Source organism: Gigantopelta aegis, unplaced genomic scaffold, assembly GCF_016097555.1.
Source record: "Gigantopelta aegis isolate Gae_Host unplaced genomic scaffold, Gae_host_genome ctg1719_pilon_pilon:::debris, whole genome shotgun sequence".
In the NCBI taxonomy this organism is placed as follows: domain Eukaryota; kingdom Metazoa; phylum Mollusca; class Gastropoda; order Neomphalida; family Peltospiridae; genus Gigantopelta; species Gigantopelta aegis.
Genome location: NW_024532779.1, coordinates 2,719 through 23,795, shown reverse-complemented (window position 1 = coordinate 23,795; position 21,077 = coordinate 2,719). Strand labels below are relative to the sequence as shown.

Here is a 21,077-nt window from a genome sequence, read left to right as displayed (position 1 = left end):
GCAAGTAAAAAAGGTTAGGATAGTGTTATTAAAAGGGGTGTGGTTTAATTAAAATTATCTATCAGTGGGTATTCAAAGAATCCCAATTGACATTTTTGGGAAGTCAGGTGACCCTTCGTCATTGAATTGTGCTATAATTATGGCTACGGTACACATAGCACCTCAGTCATGGTATGTATTGTCATATTGAGGAATTTCTAGAGTTTATCTCCCTTTCCTGATGGCCTTCATTCAAAGTTCCTTGCACATCAATGGGCTAACACTGTAAGTTGTGCCGAGTTGCCAAAGGTACCTTGCAAAAGATTGGTTTTTAAATCTGATTGGACTGAATAGATAGATGGAATGGACATTATGGTCCATGGATGTGATGTGTATACCTCATAGAATCGCGCATTGTGGCTTGTTTAGCAGGTAGGCTTACAAGAGATCAGAGCATATCAACAGCTATAAAAGCTGCCATACTCAGGCAATTGATGAGGAAGCTTAGTTACCAAAGTTTTTTTTTTATTTTATTCTAAAATCCTTTTTTTTTTTTTTTTTTTTTTTTTTTTTTTTTTTTTTTTTTTTTTTTTTTTTTTTTTTTTTTTTTTTTTTTTTTTTTTTTTTTTTTTTTTTCCCTTTTTTTTTTTTAATAAATTTACACATATTTTTTTTTTTTTTTTTTTTTTTTTTTTTTTTTTTTTTTTTTTTTTTTTTTTTTTTTTTTTTTTTTCTTTTAATTTGTTTTTTGTTTTTTTTTTTTTGTTTTTTTTTTTTTTTTTTTTTTTTTTTCGTTCAAGATTATAATACTTAAAATAGGATTTTTTTTTTTTGTTTACTACACATATTATAAATGGTAGTATTCCATAACTATCGTAGTACTACTGATATATTATAATCCCAATGATAAGTGGGATTATAATATCTACTACACTTTGATACCACACTTACTACCACTTTTGAGTGAACAAGTTTTATTTTCTTTATAGATGGACAAAGTTCGTTATTTGATTGATATTCAAAGTCTACACAATACTGAAGTTCGTAAATGCTGAGCTGGCATTGGTTTTGTCATCGGCCCAACCTCATATCGCAGAGACCATATACATCACAGTCTGGATTGGTTTTGCAGAGCTATTGAAATAAATATCCAGTTATTCAATGGGAAAGGTATCTTCTGATCTCCACTCGTGCTATTTACTTAATTCTTTGTACTCTACACTTAGAGCTCTTGAATTAGCCATCCAGTATAAGACTCATGTCGATACTGTCTTGGTCATATCCGCCAGAAATACCTTAGAGGGGAATTAGGATGTGAAGAAATAATTAAAAAATTCCAACAATACAACGAAAAGGTTATTGTAAACAAAGACGAAGTAAATATATTTTGTCGTCTCATCAGGATTACTATTGATTGGGAGCAAAATCAAACTAAAGTATCAGCAGAACGTGATAAAATACAGTGAGTATAGTATCAAACACAAACATTACTAACGGGGACCAATATTATAGTTATCATAAGGTACTCTCACACTAAAATATTGAATATACTATCTTTTAGTTATTTTACTTTTTATTATTATAATATAAAAAATAACCATTGATAGTTATAATATTAATTTATTTGCATGATAGAGGTCTCTCTATTTTTATTGTTGACGGAGCTATAAACAAATATTTGTTTTACATAAAACAACTGTTTACAAGTTTCAAAAACAAATATTGCTTTATAAAACAACTGTTTACAATAAAAATATAATATCTATAATAATAAACACAATTCTTTGCATGTACGCAAATAAATGACTCGAGTGATTAGAGAGAACAATAAACCAATACAAAAAAACAAACAAAATGACTTAAAAGACATTATTATATGGAACAAAAAAGTCACTGTGTCTTTCTGACACAGTCTTTATCTGACTCATCTTCACTCTCAGGGGTTTTGGGACTATGGGCGAAGTTGGGTGGTTGCGAAGGGGAGAGTATGAGAAGTCTGGTGTCATACTAGAAGTAGGGCGTGAAGGGAATAGTTTCACTATGGACCATCACTAGGATTGTACTGAGGTGAACTAGAGTATACTGAGGAGATGTTGGAGTATAACTGGAGTGAACTGGGTGTTACTACGAGGGCGATGATGGGGCTGTACTTTGGCGAGCTAAGGTGTACATAGGGGGAGAAGACGGAGTATTTGGGACTTGAGGGAGAATGACTTTGGACTTGCCTTAGGGAGAATACTTTGGGCTTGAGGGAGAGTACTGTGGCACTCGAGGGTGAATACTGGTTGGACTCGAGGGTGATAATGACGGAGACTCGAGGGTGAATAATGTGGACTCGGGGGCCGAGTATTGATTGATTTGGATGCCGTGGGCTAAGTATTGGCTTGTGGACTGGACCGAGGACTTGAGGACGGCAATAGGAGTGGTGACGAAGGACTATAACTTGGAGACGATGGTGATGAATCCAATGGTGTGACGCGAAGGCTAAACGCTGGCGAGAAGATGACGTGAGTATGAAGGACTCGAAGGGCTATAGCTCGGGAGGGAAAGCGACTATAACTTGGTGACGAGGGGCTATAGCTTGGAGAAATGGGGCTGTAACTTGGAGCAGATGGTTGAGTAAGATGGGCTTGAGGGGCATAGCTTGGTGATGAAGGACTATAAACTTGGTGTTGTTGGGCATAAGCTGTGGTGATGTAGGTGGAATATGACAGTGTGAAGATGGGAGTTATGATGGACTCGCCGGACTATATAGCTAAAAGTCACAAGCAGGGCTATAGGAGGGCTAGCTGGACTGTATGAAGACTAGCTGGAGAAGCTAGATATCTGGAATACTTAATCCCTGTTAGAATGGAGTAGTCCTTGGTGAGTCTGGGATATCTCCCAGATTCTGACTATAATTGGACTGGGTGGACCCCGTGGAGATGCCGTCATAGGGATGACTACAGGTGAGTATCACACCTCCATGTATTAAATGGCGATGCTGTGCAGCACCACCCGGGCTTGAATGAATAACCGGTGAAATTGACAGCTGGAAAAGTGTGCACCCATTCTTGTGTCATACCACCTGATCCCTGCTCCATCAGTTATAAATTGGAGTGAGCTCCACTCTGCCTATGTGCATATCAGCGTTTTCACCACCAGCTGTACATATGGAAACTGAACCCTTCATCATGATACAAGCTGTTGTTCGATATTTCCATTACTGACTTGCATTTTCATGGCATGCAGAATCAAATCCGAATGCCTGCCTTTTCACGTCCCTTTTTGGCAGCTGATCCATAGCAGTAAGTTGGAGTAGCTCACTCACTCTCAATGGTTGTCAACCTCAGCATTGAGGCAGCGTGCATTCTATCAAAAATTAGTCCTAGAGCAATCAAGGATACAAAACTGTTGTCGATATTTCCATCGGTCATCACTTTACAGTTTACCCTCAAAGGAACATCTAGCATCAATTCGAATCCAACTTCTTCTCCTTTTGGCAGTGACTGTAACATGCCGTAAGTGACCTCGCACGGTCATCACCTATCCTTTTTGTAATCAGCATGAGCAGCATGCGATAATTAGACATAAAACTAAGAAGTGAGAGGAACATAACTCTATCGTTAACTTCCAAGCTTTACGACCAGCCTTCAATACCTCACAAAGGAAACAACAACCTAGCAGTGCTCCCACTCTTGTCTATTGACACCATGGCATGGTGCCCACCATAAGTGACCACGACAGGTCATGCCATTCACAAATACAGAGCAAGTACTATGACCTACGAAATTATTTCCATCGAATGAGATCACTGCAGAGGTCCGTCCTTTCAAGGCTCGTACAAACAGTTCAATACCGCAAACAACATAAAGGTTAAACACCAGGTCGATTCTCCAAATATCACATCTTGACTAGCCTCCTTTGTCAATTCACCTTTTCATGACAGTAACGACTAACCTGAAAAATTTCATAAATGTGATTAGACAAGTCTTGCTCCTCACTGAATACAAGAAGGATTCACTTAAAACACTTAGAAGGTTAAACTCAATGTCTCAAAATGCCCATCTTGAAAGTTGAATTCACCTGTTCATCTTATAACATAATAGTTCTTTTGTGGTCTTAGTGGAGATAAATGACATACTATCACGTATGACATAATGTAAACGAAGTGACATTGTTTCTTTTTGAAAATATACTTTTGATATTGCTCAATGCCTTAAGCGTCATGTTCAGACAGATTAGATTACCTTCAGACAGCCAGCAAGAAGTTTCATCCTCCAAGGTTATCAAGTGCCCATCATCTGCCTACAAAAGACATGTCATATGACTAATAAGATTCGTCACACGCCACCTCAGATTGATATTTCTCGGTCTCGCTGTTCATTAACGTCTACGAGATGAAATTACTAATTTTTTTTCTCAGCCTTGGCACTCATTAAAAATACAGTGAAAGATCATCACCAAATGTTGCAACTGATGTTATCGCAATTTGTTCCATAGTCGTTTTTTTTATTCGTCATTCTCTTTCTGTCAAGTGTCAAAGTCGATAGTATACCATGGTGATATTCTTGTTTGGAAAGTCAAATTTCGGTGCAATTCATATTAAAACTGCCCTTCTAAAACTCTTGATCTTCCCAATGACTGGGTTTTGTGGATCCTCCGGATCATAAAAAATGGGCCGTATTAGCGGTCAACTTTGTGGAGAGTAGTGTATGCTCAATATGACCAGAGAAACATCCTAGAGAATCTAAGTACAATACATCATGATTGTAGAAATAAAATTGGCTTCAGGATAATAATGAAAATCATAACCTTGATCATACTTCAATCATAGTTTCTAACTGAGCATCACAGCCAAATCACATGATAGGACTACAAAATCACATGATAACACCTGCTACAATTCCTAAATGGTAAACTACACATACCAACGATGATAAAACAACTACATAATACGACATGATACACTAATGATATCACATTTATAACAATGCTACAATCACATGTGTAAATAGGACTAAACTTATCACATGATAATCACGTATATAGTGTATGAGACCACTTTGCTATTTTTCAGCATCTTGTTTGAAGCTTGGTCCCAAGATAAGAAAAAGACAGTAAGAGACGGAGTCTTTGGTTTCTTATGGAAATTGATAATCTCTCTTGGAGCGCGAGCCACAACCAAGGTTGTGGACAATTTTAGCTGCAAAATAATCCCAGCATAATGAAATGTATTCAAGGGGTCCCCATCTGTGTGGGTGGCGACTATCACAATTGACCTGACTTGCAAAACATGCCCAGAGGGGAGGGAGAATCACCCTAGTACATTTCGTGCTGCGGACAGGACCAGGGTGGAGGTCGTTGAAACTGGAGTCACTCTATTTCACCTAGGCTACCCATTCAGAAACAGAAGGCAATTCCAAGGAAAGTTGGGCTCTTCTGGCCATTCTTTTAGACCATAAAGTTAGAGCCGAAGAGAAAATAGAGACAAGAAGTTTAGCCTTAATTGCGCCCGGTTTTGATAAAGGAATCATGCTCCTTTACAAGACTGATCGAAGCTTTTTACTTAGATCTTGAACACCTACAACACATCATATGAATGTACATATGTTTGTCACAACAATCACATAGCCCTCAATTATACTTTCAAGGATGAAGATCAACAGGAGCCCGAGTGTCAAACATGGAAAAATTTTCTGTGCATCCCATATTAATCGAGTTATATTTTACAGAAAGCAAACCTATCATTATAAAGAATATATCAAAGAGCACAATATTCTATTTATTTCATCTGGACCATACTTTTCTATAGAGAATACTATATTATACCTTGCTGTTGCTGTAGGAAAAAATGGGATCGTAAGGTCTCACGATCTTCCTTGAGTTGTTGAATACTCTTCTTCCATTTTAGATTGAGCATTAGTAATTTTCATAAATCACGGACAACCTCCTCTTTCAGACAATGTCGTAATTGTGTCTATAAAGGGAGAAAATATTGAAACATTCACTACCTATAAGAACACTTACCTCTGATTGGTACAGTCAAAATAAAATCTTCTCTTTAAAGGCCAGTATTAGAATGTTTAATAGGTTGGTGTAATTGTGGAATTCCATCCACATGCCCCATATCCATACCATCCTCTCCATAACACAGCTGCGATCAATTTGAGAGTTAGAGTTCTCACAGTGCCATAATAATGTGCCAATAAGTCCCTTCCATAGCCTTTATAGACGGCGCTGAATATAACCTGAGAGGATAGAAGTGGCATGACAAATCACCTGAATCATTCCTATGATGTAATTATTAACTATAATAGAGACAGCTATATAACACATCACACTTAACCACTTACTACACACTTGTGCGAACGTTTACAAGACTATCACATCCTCCCTGTCTCTGATTCTTTACTGCAGTATCAATGAGACCTTTCCTCTCCCTCCATAGCATGAAAGAAGAATTCATTCGGTGTTCAGACCAGCAGATATGAGTTTTCCACAAATCCTTTACTTTCAGGCCCATAGTCATCTTTGATAAATGTGGGAGGGTCCGGTGACGGAAACCAAAGGGAATTCGTTTTCCTTCCACATTTTGTTGACCCACACACTCAATAACCTATTTAGGTGAATTTAACCTAGACCCCCACAAATGATGCCAGACCCTTTACCTGTGAAATATTTAATCTGGCACCCTTGGATCCAGAGTAACCACAATTCTCTGTAATTGTTAAACGTCAGAGAGACTACGTTTGTGCTGAACTACCATCTTGTCACGAAGCTTCATTGAGTATATCGATTGACTTGGTTCTCAAAGTTTGACGCAAGAGTATTTCCAGGAGTGGTTTTAGTTCGTTATTGTGTGCCTTCTTGATAACTTCTACCAACATCATTCTTAAAAGAAAACATACCATATTATAGATATACTATTACTATACAAGTAGTAGTAGTAGTAAGTAGTTGTACAGGTGGTACCACATCCTACCTTAGCTGCTCTGATTGCTTCTGTATATCATTATACGTCAGTTATCAGCAATAGTATCTCCATACCAATACTGTGACCCCTCTAACCATGAGGAAATTATTAACAACAGTTTGGATATTGCCATAGAACTCTCGGGCCACATCGTTACCACCAACTCCATACATCCCACAGTGCATCAGAACACACTTTGTTACCCATGTATCCTTGGTAAAATGCCCGGACAACAATTCTCATGTTCAACTAGAACCTAGAAAACACAAAACATATAAGATTTGCCATCTACCATCTTTCTCTTAATTTCCCTTAAACTCTAAACTGACCTTTGTATCACCAGGAGAGATCCATTTGTAGGACCACTATCTTCGTCATCTGGATGGGTGGAGTGAGTCTTGATGAGATTCACGTTACAGGGATAATAAGAGAGAACAGCTGTTTCCCAGTCCAGATTGGTTTGGGTTTTAAATATAGCAGGTTGAGGCATTTTTTCCATCCCCATGTTTGGCAACCACATCAAAAGATTTCATCATGAGACCGTCCTAGTGTGCTTTATAATAAATAGATACACTTACTATAATAACTTACTTTCTCAAGGAAAACCATCTCTTTGGTGAACTTTGTGGCAGCCTCATAGAATCTTGAACAATTCCCATGAACCTGGACGATTTGACTGCGGTGTGAGAATATTACGATGGACCATCATTAATTCCTGAATCTCTGCTCGTGTTTCCATACTCTGGGGGACGTGAAGATTCATTTCATCACCATCAAAATCGGCATTATAAGGGTGTGGCTCACACTACAGAAAACGATACCAGCATTATAAGATATCTGAGTTATTAATTTACCTTAAATTAAGTCTAAAGGTAGACCAAGGTATATTTTTAACTCTATGTCCCATCATAGACATCTTATGTAAAGTAGGTTGACGATTAAATATTACCAAATCATCATCAACAATGTGACGTTCCACCTAACAGAGAGACAAAGAGAAGGATACATATACTTGTCTGTACTAGCCAGCTTACTTTGTAGCCGAATTGTAAATGTAAGTCACTTGGTTTTGGATGATAACGAAGATCTATTCTCTCTCCATTCTCTCGTATGATGTACTTTGCACCTGGATACTGATTATGACCTCTAGCTACCAACTCCTGCATCCTAACAAACAGCACGCAACACATGATAATCACATGATATCACATGTCTTATCACATGTTTTACCTGTCAATATTGAAAGGGGTAACAAGTTCAGGAAATGTCAAATTCTGTGCAATAGTACGTGGAACACCCACTTGATCAATACTTAGATTAGAATCAGGAGTAATACAGCTCGAGCTGAGAAATCCACTCGTTTTCCCCTCATAAGGTTACCACGGATACTACCTTCTTTGCTTTTAAGACGTTGTTTTGATTGATTTCAAAGTGTCGTCCACCTCGTTGAACAGCCTAATATATAAAATAAATTTGTATTATTGTTGTACAAAACCTATTAAAGGAATTTACATACCTTTGGCATGCCTGGTAACTCATTATCAACTAATGTTGCCACATGAAATTGTAGCATTTTTATGTCCTCTTCAATGATGTGTGAAGCAGCACCATTTATTTCATTTCTCTTCAGCTGCTCGTTGGCCTTAACAATGTCTGCCAATTTATGTGTCAAGTCGTCCTAAAGTATAGCACAAAAGATAAAGTACACAATACAAATAGAATCTTCACCCACATTATTACGCATTGACCCCTGCATGACTACAGCTGGTCGGACTGGTAATGGTGGAACAGGTAACACGTCACTATCATAAAATCAGGACGGGCAAAGACAGGATCCATCCCAAGTATACGACAGTCTTTCATTTGACATGTTTCTTGAAAATCTCTAGTACCCTTTCTCAGACACAACAAGTTTTCTCTCTTGTGAGTCTTCATTGACTTCTTTCCATTCTGCTGTAATCTCCAGTCCAGTTTTGCGAAGTTTTGGTTGAAAACGACCACACCCACCACGACTCTGTTTACAAAATAGCAATACTCACTTGTTAATTAATAATTATTATAATTAAGTAATTTATTAGTTACCCAATTTGGTTCCTCTTCAGTAACTGTTGTATCAAACTTTTTGTCTACCACATCTCCTCCATCACATACTTTTTTCACTTTAGCTAACGTATATATGTACTGAAGTCTTTTATGAGGAAACATTCTTGTCTTTGTCAATATCTCCTTCACTTTCTCATCATCCTACATTATTAGATGAAACATGTGATTACAATACCATTTAGATAATGTATTATATCTAATACAGAAGTGAAATGGATCTTAATATAACACCCACATGCTATATACATTTACCACTTTTAAAATACTAATCTCATGTCACTGTAATTCATGTCATATAAATGCATGTAGCATGATTATCATATGATGGTCATGTGATCACAAACCTACCGGGGTCAATAAGTAGGCGTGAACAATAAAAACATACACATCGCATTAATTTCAAAACTTTTGTCATGAAACAAACATGAAAAACTGTTTTGCAAGATCAATATGCCCAAGTGTCCTGGACAGGTGGTCATATTTCCAGCACAGGTCTGACATCCGAGAGTCGGTCTACTACTACTCCCTGACGAGGGTCCATTAGCCCTCCTAATTTTGGTCGCCCCCCTTCCATAGTGTATGGATACTGATTTCCATCCGGGACTGTGACTGACATTCGTTTTCTGTATAAATAGTGGATTGTAATTATGTATCTGCAGTGTTTTTATCATATATGATTACAAATGATAAAGTTTAGTTTTTTAATTGATGTCTCTTCTTAAATGGCTTTGTTCATATACAACAACTTACTATTTCTTCAGGAAAAAGTAATGCCAAACTGAACTCGTTTTTACAGATCGTAAAGGTGCCGATGATTCTATGTGTGTGACGCCATCTTGTCTTCTTCAAATCGAAGACTGAGAATTAAGTCCTCACCTACCTTTCTTTTCAATACACCACTATTCGAATCTTTTCTGTAGTTTGCTAATTCATCAATATTAAACTATATTTCGCGCTTCTGGTGACAATGTGGACTGAGACAGGCAGCAGATTACTTCTCTTCGGTATTTCTCACCACCTCTTTTAGCCCACAAGGCCTTCTGCTTTTTGTTGCCGTAACTGCTCGCCTTATAATACCCATTTGCTGATTAACCATACATCATTTCCTTTTATAACCCAATATGGTATGTCACGAGGAGTTTGGTTATTGTGCGCATGTTCAGTTACACCTACTACCACCCTCATGTACAAGTTGTCCAACAATAAGAAAAATGGCGCTGTTCAAATGGTTGCAGTCATAATGGCTGTCGTTTCCATGTCCGTGGCCACTAAAAGTGGCAAGAAACTTTAGTCCCTTTTAGAAAACCTTTTCATTAAAGACAGACATTCAATATTTTTTTGACGATCTGACTTCTAGAGGGTTTTCAATTGGTTTTCAAGATGGCTGATGATTCAAGCCTTGCTCTTTCCAAATAGTGGGAATACTTATATGATCATTTGATCATATTTGCACCATCATCGAAGAGTTCGGAGGAACCTTGATGTACCATCACTAACTGGATTTGTAGACCAGGGAGGCAATATTTTAGTAGCTGCTAGCTCACAAGTTGGTGATATCTTGAGGGATTTTGCAATAGAAATCGGCATTGAACCCGATGAACGAGAAACAGCTGTCATTGATCATCTTAATTACGACATAACGACCAGGGAGACCACACTCGTTTAGTAGTAGATAAATCCAACATTATTAATTCACATCTTATTGTTGTAGTAACACCAATCCAATATTATACCGTGGGCTGGGTCTCATAGCTGATACAGACAATCCCTTAGTCCTAGAAATAATGAATGGATACACTACATCCTATTCATATAGCCCCTTCTCGAGAGATTACAGAATATCCTCATGCTGTTGGTAAAAGTACCTTGTTAATTGCTGGTCTTCAAGCTAGAAATAATGCACGTGTTGTATTCTGTGGTTCCATAGACTTTTTTAGCAATGAATTATTTTGCAGCCCCAGTTCAAAAATCCCTTACTGGTTCCAAAGGATATGCTCAGAGTGGGAATGAAGCCATGGGCAGGTCCCTTTCTGAGTGGGTCTTTAAAGAGAAGGGTGTCCTCCGAAGTGGAAAGGTTACGTCATCACAGAGACGGAGAAGAGGAACCACCTTCGTCTTACACTGTTCGAGATATTGTCTACTACTTTATTGAGATTGAAGAACTAAGTCGATGATAAGTGGATCCCTTATAAGGGTTCTGACGTACAGCTAGAATTTTTTCGAATTGATCCTTTTGTTCGTACCTTTCTCACAAAACAAAAGATGGGACATTTTATGTGAATTTTTGAGTTACCTGATGTTTACGTGTGTTCCAGTTCAAGGTGGACTACAGTCGACTTGGTATACTCATCTTCAAAGTTTTTACACAAGTATCTGTGAGGCCATACGAACATACTCAATATGAAAGATTTATTAACTCCGCTTATCCTTATTATCTGAGTGCTTTTTCAATGATGGTGGGTGTGGTCTTGTTTTTTCGTGTGTATTTCTACACTTCCGAGATCCTTCTGATAAAAGGAAAAGGAATGACACAATGTGTTCTTAATTGAATAATTTACTGTCAAGTTTTGCAATTTTTCATTTTTGGTAATTTTATTTAGAAAAAAAAATCAAAATTCTCAAACAACAAAAAGTACAACTATTTTTGAGGAGATAATCAAAAAAGTGTTTCCCTTGTATCTCCTGTGGTCCTCTTAGAACATAGTTCTAGAATGAACAACACAGTTGTCCCACAGTGGTAGAGGCAGCTGTAATTTTATTTACAACCTCTGTTAGCTAAAGGATTGAGTTTTACTAAATTGTGTATAAAAATGTTTTTTACTTACTTGTTCCTACACCTAGCTCTCTTTAAAAGGATAATATTTGAGTTCTGTCGACCGCAAGAAGAGACAGCCATCCCTTGGTAGTATGCCTTCAACTGTGGATCACCTTTAAAAGCACCACACCCCCAGTTACCCGTAGCAACAGGTCTAAGCACATTTTTTTGAATATTGTGCCATCGTGGTGAAAAAGTTAATAATCCTTCATTTACAATATCCAGAGAATACTGTGAACCAGCCTCTCGTAAGCTGTGAGAAAAGTATCAAATCTTAGACAAGCCTTTATCTTCACATGTCTCATCTTTATGTGAATCTAAATGTGGTCCCAAATCCTCTGGTTGTTTTGCCAAAGCTATAGCATCTCTAAGAACAATGTCTGCTAACATTGAGCTGAACTCATCAATTGTTCCAACCATTCGGAGAGCTAAGCTGTCCCAGTTTCTGTTGGCGATGGTGGTAAAGAATCATCATCTCGAGTAGAAGTAGTAGACCACGCTATACTCATCCGAGATGTAGAGGCTGTAGGGACATTGATCCAACAAATCTGAGCCATCTGTCATGGAGACTGGCTTGAAATGACGTCCACCAGAGAGCTGCCGAGAGTGGCCTTTGGGATCTTTTTGAACAGGTCCTCCTTTATGAGTCCTCCCTTTCTGCTGGTACTCAATCCAGTTGAGCTCTTTCCAGCTTTAGTCTTTTTAGATGTTTTGCATTGTGATACCTTCTAACACATCGTAGTTAACTGTTTCAGCTAGCACATCAATGACAGTTGGTTGAACTAACCCTATAGCCAAAGGAGATGGGGGTTCTCAATACTCTCCTTGACACCAGATTTGGACAGCATCTTCTACTACAACTTTCGACAAATTCAATAGGCAACATTGGCTGACCAGTATATTGGATGAACGACTACTTGGCTCCTCCTACATATATTGTAGTAACCATAGCAACCACACAACTAGAGATAATACTTACAAGTAATTCTAGGTAGAGGTAGCATGTGTTTGTACTTCAGGTTCTATTAGTACCAGCTGGTGAGTGATCATGTGCTAGAGACGTTTTAACACTAGAAAATATATCACTGACTAAGTCACTGGCATAGGACTCAATCGCTTTCTTGTCTGAAAACAAGATATGTCCATGCCCATGTACTATATATACAAACCATTGTCCCTAATTGGTTGATAGGTCCTTCATAGCATCAGTAAGTATATCACTAGACATATAGTGGCATATTCCACCAGACCTGACTCATCAAGTGCACTTCCTCCTCTTCTTCATCAGGATCAGTAACCTGAGAACCTGTCTCTGTCAGATTTAACTCTGGTTCCATCTCTTCATACTCTCCTTGATGCAAAGCCACTTGATCCATCATTAAATCTCCACGTTCATCCTTACATAAAAAACCAACAATGCCTTGTTTAATTCTCGGAGGACCATTCCTTCATGGTACTGTTCCTCAGGTTTGAACTTCCCTTGAAAATTGACTGCATTAATAGCCCTAAACTGGTATTGAGATTACCATAGACATCTCTCTGAATATTTACACAAAACACATAAATAATAATTAATAAACTATTACTATTATTGGGTGTGGCTTTGTGTACACATTTTATGAATAGTTAATAAACTTATTATTGTTATTTAGATAAGGCTTTGTATACCCACATATATACCTCTGAAGCGTCTTCAAAATTTCCTCCATATTTCAGAGTAGCAGCATAGCCTTCATAATAAGAAAATCTTTCAAAACCATTTATTATAATTGCTTCATTAGAATCCATTGCATCCATTATTAACATTGAGACCAATAACTCTGGACATATTGAGAAACGAATCTCCTCTTGTACACGCCCTCCACCCAAAACCCAACCCCACCTCCAATATGAGCTGCTGCAAAATCCACCTAAAAGGGACAAACATATAAAAATAACATAATTTACGAAATATACAACCTGTAGACTCCTGCTACCAGTCTCTTCGATGACTTTTGGTATTGTCTACTGAGACAGAACACAAAGGATACTCAGACATTCTCCAGTCTTGTATGGATGGCATCTGATCATAGTCCACCACCTGATAATAAAAATTATACAATAATTCACATCCATTAATAATCAATAATTTATCATCTAATAATATACAATAATAACATATAAATATTGTATCTATTTGTCAAACATCAAACAATTTGATCTGTAATATAATCTGATATGTATTCAATGAAAAATGCAGCTGTTGTTTAGCACTAGTGATGTCATAGACACATTTATTTTATTAATAATTTATTTAGAGTGTTATTGAATTTTAACAATTATTCAATTACTTTACAAATCACTATAATCACTATGTATGTCGTGCTCCAATGAGATTTAAATGTAGTCCTTAAAGGACTGTATAAATCACAGCTGTTCTGTTATACCTACTTGTCTAGTAAAGGTAACAATTCCTGGTACACCCATCTTCCTCTCGAGCAACAGTCGGTGAAAATAGTTAAGTATACAACGTAACTTAGCTGTCTGTGATGATTGTCTTGATTTACTTTCACAAAAAAAACAAACGAATGAAGGAAGTACAAAATGGCCGCATAGATGGTATAATGGACACATGGATGATATACAAATGAATGGATACAAAATGGCTTCAGTAAAATGGACACATAAGAGCACATAGACACATGATTAGCAAATGAAGACTAAATAAAAGTATGCATTTCTTTATCTTACTCTCCAGAAGTAAATTTAAAAGAACCTCTGAAAGGTAAATTGTTTAAATCCCCTGTTTCTTTTCCCAAAGGATGAACATGAGAAATGTACATACGAAAGCATTAGCATTTAATGAAACAATAAGTTTACAACCTAAAGAAACTGTAGCCCTAAATTAGTAAAAGGATAATTATTACTATCTTGTGGTATGCTACCCTTCTTGTTGACGAAGAAAAGGGATCCCGTCCTCTGGCACTAGAAACGTCAAGACATGATGCACTTCGACATATAAAAGGCAAAGTTGTCTGAAAAAACATATTCTTCTCGTCATCTGTAGCAATTTCTGTGAGAAATACTGCTAGGCCTTGTAGACAGGAGAGTCTCTGGGACAAAGAAAAACCAGTTGAGTGTCAGCTTTTTGCTGTGATAATATTGAGGTATGCTCATTGACTAGCTTTCTGAATTCATTTGGTGATTTGATATGAGAAAAAGAATGAAATAGCGTTTGTCTTCTTGCCAGTGTTCGCTCTCACAAGGTAGAAAAACTTGAGTCATAATTGTTTGATTTGGTCGAGTCTCGGACAGGTCAATTAATTATTCTCGTGGAAGGCGTGGCATGTTTAAATTTAAATTACTGGCCCTAAGTTCCCCCCTTTAATCATAACTTAGTTTTTATTTATTTTTCAAGCCAAGGAGCCCTTCTCTCTTAGAATTACACGCATCTTTTTGGTCATCATAATGTCAGAAGCTAACAGGCCATGGTTCCATGGCAATCTTGGACGTATGGCAACGGAACGTTTGCTGGTAGACAGTCGCGGAAAAGATGGCTCATTCTTAATTCGTCCATCAGAATCCATGAAAGGAGCATACGTACTGTCTCTGATGTAAGTATAATTAGGTTTAATGGTAGTTGTAAAGCTCTGTATCTATGAGAATCCTAAATAGATGTGTTAATTGGCAATCTTTATATTCTTGACCTCATATTGACATTTCTTGTGTTTTTAGACTGAATTACAATTGTTTCATAGGCGTTTGCATGTACCAATATTGTCAATGACTCTATACTTATTTAGATTGTTCCATTTCTGTATTTATTATTTTTATTCAAGCTTTGTCTTTTCAGTTCTGGTTCCTTTAATATCATAACACATAGATACACACACTCATATGCATACAAAGACTATACATTGTATACATTAATGGCGACAATATACAAACTATGTCAGTATATATATATACAGGTATGTCTTCCCCAGAAGTAGTTTTGTAAACCATATCTTGTATATTTAGCTTTCATGTGCGTGCGTGTGTGTAACAGTCAACACAAAATTAACTGTTAGTTGAGTTCCCATTTAAATGATAGTTGTTGTTTTAGTACATTGCTTTTTACCATTTATGGATGACAGCTAAAAAGATAACCATTTACTAATGATGGACAATCTGTCACTGGAAGATATAGTATATGTTTCTTGTTAATAAACTTAACTGCTAATTTTAATAATATAGTTTAATTGGTGTTCCAAAGTATTAGAGACTATGATATTTAGTGTGTGTGTTATTCAATAGTGACATAGTAGATAAGAAGTAGTTATTTGTTTAGATAACACTATTATCTTCGAATAAAAAAATGGTTATTATACTCCTGTATAAATGTATAATAATGAGATAGATAATATATTGTTTTACTAATAATGGAAAGATAATATAACAATACAATATAGTTAATTATACGCTATATCACATTATTAGGTATCAAATTACAAAGGTATTATTTATAGATATAATACATTATGACTTCTAAATGTAATGGTAGCAGTTTATATATTGTAAGCTCTTGTCAAACTTTCATTGTATTTTTTTATCACTAGTCACCAGCAAAGAATTCATCATTATCGTATTCTACCTAATGATGACTGTTCTCTCTCTGTACAAGTTAGAACCATTGTTCTTTGTATAATAGATTTTCTTGCTTGGTTTACTATTCTATAGTCTCAAGAAGGTTCCAGCAAAAAGGTTTCTGTCACTGGATGAATTAGTCGAGTTTTTATAGCCAACCCAAGAGAGGTATAGTTTTGTGGGTTTGACCACACCCATAAGCCACCACCCGTCTTACGAGGATTTGGATCAACAGAAAAATGATGACGATGATGACGATGATGATGGTTCGTTTTAATAATGTCTCGCTTTAGTTTTTAACCCTATCTTCTCTTATAGATTATGATGAGCAAGAAGACGATGAACAATCTAATGATCGTTCAGACTCTGCTATCACTAAATATCTTTTAGCTGCATTAGCTAAAGTGGATCTTAGTCAGTAAGTTTCATCGCCTCTAACTTAATATTAGTTACTTCCATTTGTGCATTCCATTAATTATTTATTGTATAGAGTGGATACTGACTTTCAGGATAATCTCAAAAAATATCTTACTGAAGATGTTGCTATTGATATTGATACCATGAGCTCTTTAGCTCCTGAACCTGCTCGTCTTAAACAGCTGCTAAGCAAAGAAGTAGAGAAGACTCACAAGTTAGTATAATATCTATTGAACTTATATTATATTTTGTTACCTAGCAACTGGATGCACTTATAGCTCAAATAGAAGTTCTTCAGACTCTTTTAGATCGAGTGGGTGGAGCTAAGCAAGCCACACAGTCCACTAAAACTCGTCGTTCAATCACCTCAAGACAACTCATTTGACTCTGTTCATTATAAATTAAGTGATTGTGCAGCATCTGTGCAGAAACTAGAGACTACTGTCAGTCTTATGATGTCATGTTACTAAAAATAGCTTTGCTTTTGTATATATAGCATTCTCTACCTATAAGGATTTAGGTGCTAGTTTAATAGGATCTAATAAAGGGTTTTTATCACAACCTGCATCCTTTCAAGGTGCTTCTGATTCTTTGATGAATGAAGTCTCCTTTGATGTATGTAAAATGGATCAATGGATGAAAGAATGGATGGACAAATGGATGGATGGATTGATGGATGGACTAAAGAATAGACTGCTGCCTTCACCCTCTGCAGGTGAAGTTGGAACAACTTGGAGCCAAAAAGAATATGTGTTTATCAGTTCATATAAAAGATGTTAAGCTTACTATCAGCAACAAGGAGAGTTTAGGAGGAGGACAAACATTCTATCATAATCAAGGTAAGTTAGTTTGTTGTTTGTCCACTTCTCTATTTTTCTTTCTTAGTGACTCAACTTATTAAATCTCGATCAAAAGACAGAAGTTAGGTGTGTTTGTTTGAAGGGCACAACAGAAAGGACTACGTCTTTCAATAGTATGCAGTACGTTCCCCTCATCTATATAACTGGTTTGATAAACTGGTTATATAAACTTGTTGTAGGCGAGAGAACATTTCTGTCAACTAATTCAAATGATTCGCAACAAACTACATACTCATGAAGATCCTGATTCCATTTCAGTTTTTATCGGTACTTGAATATGGGGGTATGTCCCTGCAATTAAGTTGTATTAAATATGACATGTGTTATCTTCTTTGTTTTTAAGGTGACAGTGCACCACCCACTGATATTGACTCTTGGTTTAAATCTGATGGATGGGGCAGAACATGGACAAAGGAATTGCTCCTGCACATGACATTTATGCTATTGGTACTCAGGCAAGTGGTGCTACATCTAACCTCTTACTTACTTACATGTAAATGTCTTGTAAACAATTACATTTAGCATGTTATATATATTAGAGTCGGGAATGGGAGCAAGGGAATGGTGGGGGTAGCTAAAGTGAAGTCTGTTTTGAAGAACCTTGTTGATGTTGAATATGAACGTGTGACATCACAGACTCTCTGGGTATAACGACTTGTCATACTGGTCAACCAGAACATACCAAGAAAATCATTCATGTAGAACACACTCAGGTTTGTTTTTCTATTGTTTTGTCTATTGTTATATGTATTGTTATCTATCTTGTGATTGTTCATTGTTTGTTATCATTATTATATTTGTTATAATTAGTTATAATTTGTTATCTAGTGTTGGTATCTCAATAATTATATTAGTATTATTGTATGCCATTGTCTTTAGTACGAACTGGTATAAGGTAACACATTGGGGGTAATAAAAGGTGGTGTTGGAATATCGTTTTTTATTAACAATATTTCTTTGGGTTTATTGCTGCTCATTAACATCAGGCACTGAGAATGTCACAGGTCTGTTCAATATAGTCCGTCCATCTAGTGTCAATTTACCTGTTCAACTTTAGGGCGTAACCAAAATTATCATGATATCTTAAAAGGAATGGCAACATGAAACATAAGCACATGAGCCAATTTGATTTGACTCACCAATTTAATCATCTTTTCTTCTTTCGGTGATCTCAACTATCGTGTTGAACTAGATCCAAAGGTATGTAAATAAAATGTCTGTCCATTAATCTGTTTCATTCATCCATTTTTCAGGACATAATAAAGCATGCGCAAAATGCTGATATCAATCCAATTTATTGTGCTGACCAATTGAAGAGGAGAATGGAGAAAAAAGAAAGTTTTTGTTGGTTTTGGTAAGGCACCTAAATCTGCTGATCTGAATGCAAAAGTTAATACTTTGTTCTTTTCTCTGTCTCAGAGGAACCTCCATTTTGTTTCCCTCCCACATATCGTTTTCGTAAGGAGAAAACAACTATGGGTAGTTATGTATATATTAAAAAGAAAAGGTCAGGTACCGTATTAATGAACCATCTTTTTGCGACCGAGTCTTGTGGAAATCATATCCCGGATCAAGGATACATAATACATCATATGGTATGGAAGGATTGATGAATAAATAAAACTATAATATATATTTGTGTTACAACAATTACAAAGACAATTGTTATATAGGTTGTTCCAATAATATAATGACCAGTGATCATTGTCCTGTTTTTTCAACATTTCAAATTGGTGGTTTCAAACAGCATGCTTCAAATAAAGGTATAATTATTTTTAAAACCCTTATCTTATGTGTGTCATCAATGTACAGCTCACAGTGGACATAATAGCACTTTTATTATCCTCCAACGATGCTCAGCTAAGGTATATGTTTGATAATTCTTAGCACACATTGATTTCTATTTGGCATTAGTTTGTACTGTAATATATACAAGTTAACACTGCTTTTATATTTCTTTCTAGATCCTGACAAACACAGGGACTCACTTTTATATTGAAATACATTCAGTTTGTTTTGAAGGTTGTCTATACAAAATTTTGTTTTCTATCTAAAATTACATTTTCATTTCAGGTGTTGTTAAAACAGATCCTAACAAACATTTACAGAATTAGTTGATGGAAGGTACTTACGACCTGAATGGAACAATAATGAACCTGTAGCTAAGGTAAATTTAGATAGTGCTGCTAATCACATGACACTACTGACTCCATCCACAGATTGCTCCTGTGATACTAGAACAGGAATATTTGGAGCAACAACATATTTTATTGATGTTGAAATCTACAGATAGTGATGAGCCTTACGGTATATACTCTTATTAATTTATTCATTGATCATTGTCTCTATTCTTAGCTGAGTGCTGTGTTTCGCTCTTGGAAGTGTTATAAACCCTTATCCACAATCTGTAACTCGTGAACTAATCCATCAAGGACTTTTCTTAGGAGAATTTGAGTAAGTTTCATGAACAAACTAAGAATATCTACATGTCCTCTATAGATGTATGATACATGTCACAATGGATCATTATAGTCCCACTCTATGGTGACACAGAGAAAGACCTTTATGGTAAGTCTTGTAAACAGTGTTTATTAGTGTATTTTAATGTTGTCTCTTAGGAAACTTGGACTTTATTAGAATCAGAAGTTGAGGAAAGTATGTAATTCATGTTTAAGTACTCACAAATTATTTTTATCTTTTTAGTTACTTCTGTCGGCTCTAGGTCAACATTTTATGTAGGAGGTGGAGTTAGCTCAACTGGTTCTTTCCATTCTCGTCCTCAAAGTGGAGGGGAAGCAACCGAATATCGACCCCTTTACCATTTCCACGTTCGGTGTAGTGCTTCTTGCCACCGTCCACCTATGCCTCTACCCTCATCTAACTTTAGTACCTCTGTTCCTGACAATGATGGCTTCCAGCGCCCACCAATGCCTCTCCCTCCTGGACGACAAGGAAGTGACACCCTACCTCCAGTTCCCAAACGTAGGGATATTCCAACGTTCAGAACAATGTCATCTACATTAGCCACATCAACATCTTCACGATCATATTCTGGAGGGTCACCACCATTACCTACTTATCCTGAGGCCATCCCTACTTCACCAACCTCAGCTACCACGCTTCCTTTACCACCAGGTCCAAGAGACAAAACAGCGCTCATGCTAAGTAAATTATAATACATTAGTACAATACTAACACAATACATTAGTACAACATTAGTGCAATACTAATACATACTAGCACAATACTAGGCATACTATACATATACAGTAAGTAATGTAAAGATAATATATATACTAGTACAGTAATGATATACTGCAATATATTGTACTAGCACAGTACT

At 36.5% G+C, this 21,077-nt stretch overlaps 2 pseudogenes; one reads left to right on the top strand and one right to left on the bottom strand.

The window, feature by feature from the left end:
• Positions 1 to 2,824: 2,824 nt before the first annotated feature.
• On the bottom strand, positions 2,825 to 9,872 carry LOC121391101 (annotated as a pseudogene).
• Positions 9,873 to 10,004: 132 nt separating this feature from the next.
• On the top strand, positions 10,005 to 11,582 carry LOC121391099 (annotated as a pseudogene).
• Positions 11,583 to 21,077: the final 9,495 nt, after the last annotated feature.